Genomic DNA, 8,710 nt, shown 5'->3' on the forward strand with positions numbered 1-8,710 from the left:
TGGATAGATGCATTTTGGAATGGTGATCTGGGCTCGCCCTCAAAACGGATTTATTTCGACATAAATTAAGGACTTTATCGAACAAATGAACATTTCTTGTGGAAGTGGGAGACCTTCCGAGTGCATTCAGTCGAAGATCAGCAAAGGTAAGATCATATTTTTAACATATTTCAGCATCCATAACACACTGAAATATGTTAAAAATATTATCTTACCTTTGCTGATCTTCGACTGAATGCACTCGGAAGGTCTCCCACTTCCACAAGAAATGTTCATTTGTTCGATAAAGTCCTTAATTTATGTCGAAATAAATCCGTTTTGAGGGCGAGCCCAGATCACCATTCCAAAATGCATCTATCCACCGGCTGGACGGCTAACTGAATCGCTTGGGGCTCAGTACTCAGAATATTGAACAATGTGCTTTCTCCGTAAAGTTATTTTGAAATCTGACAAAGCGGTTGCATAAAGGAATAGTTAATCTATACTTCTTTAATTAATTGTTAGAGATTTTGTCAACGTTTATGATGAGTATTTCTGTAAAATATGGTGCCCATTCATCGGAAATTTTGGGGGGAATACATTTTCTGAACGTCACGCGCCAATGTAAAATGGGTTTTTTGATATAAATATGAACTTGTTGGAACAAAAAATGCATGTATTGTCTAACATAATGTCCTAGGAGTGTCGTCTGATGAAGATCGTCAAAGGTTAGTGCATAATTTTAGCTGGTTTTGTGCTTTTGGACGGCTACCCTGGCTTGGAAAATGGCTGTGTTGTTGTTTTTTTGCTGTGGTGGTATCCTAACATAATCTAATGTTTTGCTTTCGCTGTAAAGCCTTTTTGAAATCGGACAACGTGGTTGGATTCAGGAGAGGTTTATCTTTCAAATGGTGTAAAATAGTCGTATGTTTGAGAAAATTGAATTGTGGTATTTTAGTTGTTTTTGTATTTTGCGCCATGCGATCCCATTGGCTGTTGGCTAGGGGTTCCGCTAGCGGAACGCATAGATGTAAGAAGTTAAAATGTGTGCAGTACTGGGTAGTCGAGATGATAGGAACAATGTGGACAATTTTCAGCAGGTTGCAACCATGAAATACAGTTATAAACAGTTTTCCATAAACAAGGTCTAAATCATGTTTGATGCACTGTGTATGTAAAACTGTGTTTGCTCTACTGGGTAGTCGAGATGATAGAAACACTGTGGACAATTTTCTGCAAGTTGCAACCATGAAATACAGTTATAAAAAGTTCTCCATAAACAAGGTCTAAAAAAGGTTTGATGCACTTTGTAAAATGAGCCCAGTACTGGGTAGACGAGATGATAGGGACACCGTGGACAATTTTCAGCCAGTTGCAACCATGATATAGAAATATAAACAGTTTTCCATAAACAAGGTCTAAATCATGTTTGATGCATTCTGTAGGTAAAATAGTGTTTGCTGTACTGGGTTGACGAGATGATAGGAACATTGCAGGAATATTGTGGACAATTTTCAGTAAGTTGCATCCTTGAAATACAGTTATAAACAGTTTTCCATAAACAAGGTCTAAAAACGGTTTGATGCCCTTTGAAAAATGAGCCCAGTACTGGGTAGACGACATGATAGGAACACTGTGGACAATTTTCAGCAAGTTGTAACCATGAATACAAATATATACAGTTTTCCATAAACAAGGTCTAAATCATGTATGATGCACTCTGTAAGAAAAATGTTTGCTCTACTGGGTAGACGAGGTGATAGGAACAATGTGGACAATTTTCAGCAAGTTGCAACCATGAAATACAAAGATAAACAGTTCTCCTTAAACAAGGTCTAAAAACGATTTGATGCACGTTGAAAGTATAAATGTGCCCAGTACTGGGTAGACGAGATGATAGGAACACTGTGGACAATTTTCAGAAAGTTGCAAGCATGAAATACTGTCTTAAGCTAGAAATCCCGTTCCAATTTCAAGAATTCCGCAAAGGTCTCGATCGAGTTGTTTGTATAGAATTTTTGATATCTGTTGTACTTTTTCCGTTATTCACTTTCTTGTCGTCTTTCTGTCCTCCATCCGCTTTCATTGGATTTCTCAAGATACTAAATGAAACTAAATGAAACTTCCAACTGACATTCTCTGTAAGTGAAATCTAGCCACTTTTGACACAAATCAGCTAATAACTCCACTTTGCAACCACTTAGACAAAATATGTCAAGTTTTACAGCTTCGTCTACTTCTCTGCTACTCAAATCTGGAGTTTGGAGAAAAAAATGATATTCGCATCAAAAGTTACAGCAGTTTCAATAGGACATTCTCAGTGATGCAGCACACATGCTCTGTTCCAGTGTGACTAGAGCTATAATTTGACACCGTTTGAATAGACAATGGAGCTTTTCTGCGATTTTTCTGCACCCCCAGACAAATTTTACAAACAAAGCTAAATTGAATTTACAGCAAAAACGAGCCAGTTTAGAGGGTGAAAAGCTAGTTAAATAGGACATTCTCAGTGATGTAGCACACATTGCTCTGTTCCCGTGTGACTAGAGCTATAATTTGACACCGTTTGAATAGACGATGGAGCTTCTCTGCGATTTTTATGCACCCCGAGACAAATTTGGCAAACAAAGCTAAACTGAATTTACAGCAAAAACGAGCCAGTTTAGAGGGTGAAAAGCTAGTTAACCTCTCTGGGCCTACTCAACAGCCAGTGTAATCCCGTGGAGCTATATTCAAATACCTTAGAAATGCTATTACTTCAATTTCTCAAACATATGACTATTTTACACCATTTTAAAGACAAGACTCTCGTTAATCTAACCACACTGTCCGATTTCAAAAAGGCTTTACAACGAAAGCAAAACATTAGATTATGTCAGCAGAGTACCCAGCCAGAAATAATCAGACACCCATTTTTCAAGCTAGCATATAATGTCACATAAACCCAAACCACAGCTAAATGCAGCACTAACCTTTGATGATCTTCATCAGATGACAATCCTAGGACATTATGTTATACAATACATGCATGTTTTGTTCAATCAAGTTCATATTTATATCAAAAACCAGCTTTTTTACATTAGCATGTGACGTTCAGAACTAGCATACCCCCCGCAAACTTCCGGTGAATTTACTAAATTACTCACGCTAAACGTTCACAAAAAACATAACAATTATTTTAAGAATTATAGATACAGAACTCCTCTATGCACTCGATATGTCCGATTTTAAAATAGCTTTTCGGTGAAAGCACATTTTGCAATATTCTGAGTAGATAGCCCAGCAATCACAGCTAGCTATTTTGACACCCACCAAGTTTAGCCCTGACCAAACTCCGATTTACTATTAGAAAAGTTTGATTACCTTTGCTGTTCTTCGTCAGAATGCACTCCCAGGACTTCTACATCAATAACAAATGTTGGTTTGGTTCCAAATAATCCATAGTTATATCCAAACAGCGGCGTTTTGTTCGTGCGTTCAAGACACTATCCGAAGTGTAAATAAGGGTCACGCGCACGACGCATTTCATGACAAAAGATTTCTAAATATTTCATTACCGTACTTCGAAGCATGTCAACCGCTGTTTAAAATCAATTTTTATGCCATTTTTCTCATAAAAAAGCGATAATATTCCGACAGGGAAAGCGTGTGTACGTACAAAGAGAGAGAAAATAAAAGCATGGGATCCCCTCGTGCACGAGCCTGAGTCTCATAGTACTGTTACTGGCCACTATCCAAACGCGCTAATGTTTTTCAGCCAGAGCCTGCAAATCCACGATTCAGCTTTTTGCTGCCTTCTGAGAGCCTATGGGAGCCGTAGGAAGTGTCACGTAACAGCAGAGAGCCCCTGTTTTGGATAGAGATAATCAAGAAGTTCAAGAAATGGTCAGACAGGGTACTTCCTGTACAGAATCTTCTCAGGTTTTGGCCTGCCAAATGAGTTCTGTTATACTCACAGACACCATTCAAACAGTTTTAGAAACTTTGGAGTGTTTTCTATCCAAAGCTAATAATTATATGCATATTCTAGTTTCTGGGCAGGAGTAATAATCAGATTTAATCGGGTACGTTTTTTATCCGGCCGTGAAAATACTGTCCCCTAGCCATAACAGGTTAACAGTCCTCTCTAATTATTATAACATTTTTCAACATTTGAGTTCTTCCGTAAATTAAATGTGCCTATTCACCGGCAGTTATGGGGAGAAAACATTTTCTGAACGTCACGCGCAAATGTAAAAATGGGGTTTTTGCATATAAATATAAACTTGATCGAACAAAAAATGCATGTATTGTCTAACATGATGTCCTAGGAGTGTCATCTGATGAAGATCGTCAAAGGTTGGTGCATAATTTTAGCTGGTTTTGTGCTTTTGGACGGCAAGCCTTGCTTTGAAAATAGCAGTCCTTGCTAAGAAAATGGCTGTGTTGTTTTTTGCTGTGGTTGTATCCTAACATAATGTAATATTTTGCTTTTGCTGTAAAGCCTTTTTGAAATCGGACAATGTAGTTAGAATAACGAGAGTCATCTTTAAAATAGTGTAAAAATAGTTGATTGTTTGAGAAAATAGGGTTAGGGTTAGGTTTTGAATATAATTGTGTTTCGTGTCAGCTAGCTTGTTTTACGGTGCACAGGCCTATCTGCTGTTCAGCCCTCTCCTTCTGATGATGTTATATTAGGTGTAGTACTTAAGGCATGTAGGTGTCCTCCTAACATCATAAAATAAACTGAAATAAGTTCTAAAATGCCTTTTTCTGGGTGACAGCCGATGTGGTGAGAGATTCATTCAACCATATTGTTGTTAAATATGAACATAAAAGCAATATTGTACATTTAGTTGGTTTTATTGTTTTATTCTGTTCAAAGAAAGGAAAAACCTAAAAAAAGGAAGATGCCAAACTAAAACCGAACAAAACATAAATATATAGAGTATAAATAAAACCATGTTCTTCTCCATCCATTTTCCTGTCTGCTAAAACCCATTTTCTAAAACCTCTCTTCAGGCCATTTGGCGTTATTGTCTGTAGGTGCTGGATCCACTCCTTGTTCTACCCTCTTTCGCTGCCCACAGGTCCAGCCTATATGTGACTGTAACCCTGATATGGTGAGTGATGGGGTGCTCCTGGAAGTGGGTTATGAGTGCCGTTTGTAGGTGTGCCCTTTTAATGTTATACAGATGTTTGAGTCTGGTTTCTATGGTATGTTTGGTTTCTCCAATGTATTGTTTATTGCAGAGTGTGCATGTAATGATATAAATGACGTTATGTGTGTTCAGTGAATAAGATTCTTGTACTGGTGCTGATGTATGGCTGTGTATGTTTGTAATGAACTTTATCTGTCGAAAATGGGAATTGTGAGATTTGGGGTCTTGTGGTGGCTTACTACTGAATCTTGCTTTGGTGAGGAGGTCCTTTACATTTTTGTTCTTTCTGAATGCTGAAATTACTCTGTATGGTTTGAGTGGTATGTAAGTGTGCTGAACTGTAGAGAAGTTGTATTTGATTGAATGATATAGGGATCTGATTCTATGTGAAAATGTGGTTACTAGGGGGATGATAATTGTTTGTTGATTGAGTATTGACGACAAAGGAGAAGAGACAGAGGAAGTGTTGCGGTTTAGTGATTAGTGCAGATCACTCCCCATAGGAGAGTCAGATTTAGGGCGAGGGAGGGAGATGGGGGTTAAGTTAGGATGAGAACCCTGGTTAGGGTAATGGTGAACATTAAGGTTAGGCGTGGGGTTTGGGGAGAGGTTAAGGTTAGGAGTAGGGTTGAGGTTAAGAGAGGTGGATGGTTTGATGTGGTCTGTGAGTGTTGGATGAATGGGAGGGAGGGCTGCCAATGTGTTATTTTTAATGGTTCTTAAAAATCGTTTTGAATATCCTCCTCTTCTGAGTGCATTGAATAGTGTATTTATTGTATAACCCAGGTCTTGCTTGCAAGATGATATCCTGTAGAACCGTATGATTTGCGATTTTATTATTCCCTTAAATGTATGTTTAGGATGGTAACTGTGTTTATGAGGTAAAGCATGTGTGTCTGTTGGTTTGAAGTAGACTCTAGTGTGTAGTGTTTTCTGTGATTGATTGTAATTACTGAAAAACACTGTTGTCTCTAAGAAGTTGACTTCTTGAGGATGAATTGTGTATTTAACCTTAATTGATGAATGATGGCTGTTGAGAATGTTTATAAAGTCTGTGAATAATTGCATGTCATGAGGCCAGGCTCCTATTATGTTGTCTAAAAACTGGTAATAAAAAGTGGGTTGATATGGACACTTGGCCAGTGCCTCTCTCTCCCATTCAGCCATGTAGATATTGGCGTAAGCAGGTGCGAATTTTATGCCCATAGCTGTTCCCTCCACCTGCAGGTAATAGTGATCGTTGAATAAAAAGTCATTGCTAGTCAGGCTGATATAGTTGTAATATTTCTTTGTCCGGTCTAGTGTTGTCTGGGTATCTCCTGAAGATATTTCTAATTGCTTGTATTCCTGTTGCTGTATTTATATTAGTGTATAGGCTATCAATATCTATGGTGAATGTGTGTGTGGGAGGGAACAACTATGGGAGGGAACAACTATGAGTCCAATCCTCTCCATAAAGTGATGTGTCCCTGAGAAAGCTGGGGTGCCTGGTGGAGAGAGGGTTAATATGATGATCTATATATTGTGAAATGTTATAAGATCCACTATTGCTGTCTGATACAATTGGTCTGCCAGGAGGAACTTCAAAGGGAATTGTCCATGTCCCCGGTTCCTTGTGTACTTTTAACAGTAAGTAAGTAGAATAGTCTAGGTTGTGGGGTGTCTGTACCGTAGAGAAAGTCCCATTGTTTTGCTGTGATGTAGTGTTGGTCATAGAGTCTTTTTATTATTGTCCTTAACTGTGTCTGTGGTTGTATACTATTTTCTATCGGTTTATAATGTTTGGTGTTTGATAGCTGTCTGTTGGCTTCATACGTGTATTGATGTTTATCCAATATTACTATTTTTGAACTTTTATCTGCTGGTTTGATGATTAGGGTTAGGTGTTAGGGGTAGGGGTAGGGTTAGAATATAATTGTGTTTCGTGTCAGCTAGCTTGTTTTACGGTGCACAGGCCTATCTCCTGTTCATCCCTCTCCTTCTGATGATGTTATATTAGGTGATATATGATATGATATAAATGGCGTTGTGTGTGTTCAGTGAATAAGATTCTTGTACTGGTGCTGATGTATGGCTGTGTATGTTTGTAATGAACTTTATCTGTCGAAAATGGGAATTGTGAGATTTGGGGTCTTGTGGTGGCTTACTACTGAATCTTGCTTTGGTGAGGAGGTCCTTTACATTTTTTGTTCTTTCTGAATGCTGAAATTATTCTGTATGGTGGTATGTAAGTGTGCTGAACTGTAGAGAAGTTGTGTTTGATTGATTGATGTAGGGATCTGATTCTATGTGAAAATGTGGTTACTAGGGGAGGATAATTGTCTGTTGATTGAGTATTGACGACAAAGGAGAAGAGACAGAGGAAGTGTTGCGGTTTAGTGATTGGTGCAGACACTCCCCATAGGGGAGTCAGGATAAGGGTGAGGGAGGGAGATAGGGGTTAAGTTAGGATGAGAACCCTGGTTAGGGTAATGGTGAACATTAAGGTTAGGCGTGGGGTTTGGGGAGAGGTTAAGGTTAGGGTTAGGGTTAGGTTTAAAAATAACAGACATCTGATATGCACTGGCAAAACTTTAAATAAATGGTAAAACCACGGTATAAAATACCTTAATTACTAAAAGGAGGGGAGGGAGAAAAAAAAGGGGGGGGGGGGAATTGGGAAAGAAAAAGAATAATAATAAAAAGATTACCCGGAAAATAAAACTTGGGTTAACAACCAGGGATGCAATCCCAAAGGGATAGAGGCCAAAAACCAGGGTCAAGACAATAAACCTAAAATTAGGATTGAGTATAAAAGTCCAGAGGTTGGAGTTCAGTATGTTAGCTCCAAGGGTTCGGGTTAGATGAGGGGATATAAGGGTTAGGGTTAGATGAGAGGGTATAAGGGTTAGGGTTAGATGAGGGGATATAAGGGTTGGGGTTAGATGAAGGGATAAGGGTTGGGGTTAGATGAGAGGATAGTCAGTTTAAGATCAAGGGAGGTTTTAGGGCTATCTAAACCTAAAGTGGGTATATTCCCCCCCAGGGCTATTGGCTTGGCCAAAGGCTCAAACCGATTTCTCCTGGGAAGCATTTTCTCCTCCCCCCCAAAAAGGGGGGGGGGGGGGGGGTTTAATCCACAATGTTCCCCAAACTAAGTCTCCACCACGCCACGGTCGTTTTGGAGTTAGAAACAAAAAAAAATGGGTTGGGGGAAAAAGGGGGGAAGGGGAAGAAAAAAGGGGGGAAAAAAGAAGAAAAAAAACTTTTAAAAGATAAAATCACATTAGGGTTGGGGTTGGGGTTAAGGTTAGGGGTAGGGTTATGGTTAGGGGTTAGGGTTAGGGGTTAGGGTTATGATAAATTCAGTTTTTTGTGGTTTTTTACCTTGCGTTGCACTGGCCTATTGTGATCTCTGTTATTGTTTCCAGTCTGGTGTTTATTGGGAGGGTTGTGTTTGTGAATATGTGAGATGTATGAATAGTTTCCCTACTTACATTTTGCCATTTAATCCAAGTGGAGCCAGAGATCTAAGGTTGGCTATCCACTTGGATTCTGCGGCCTTTCTCTGGGCTATGGTCCAGGTAGAGACTGTTTCTAGCCCAGTGATA

This window comes from Salmo trutta, unplaced genomic scaffold, assembly GCF_901001165.1.
Source record: "Salmo trutta unplaced genomic scaffold, fSalTru1.1, whole genome shotgun sequence".
In the NCBI taxonomy this organism is placed as follows: Eukaryota; Metazoa; Chordata; class Actinopteri; order Salmoniformes; family Salmonidae; genus Salmo; species Salmo trutta.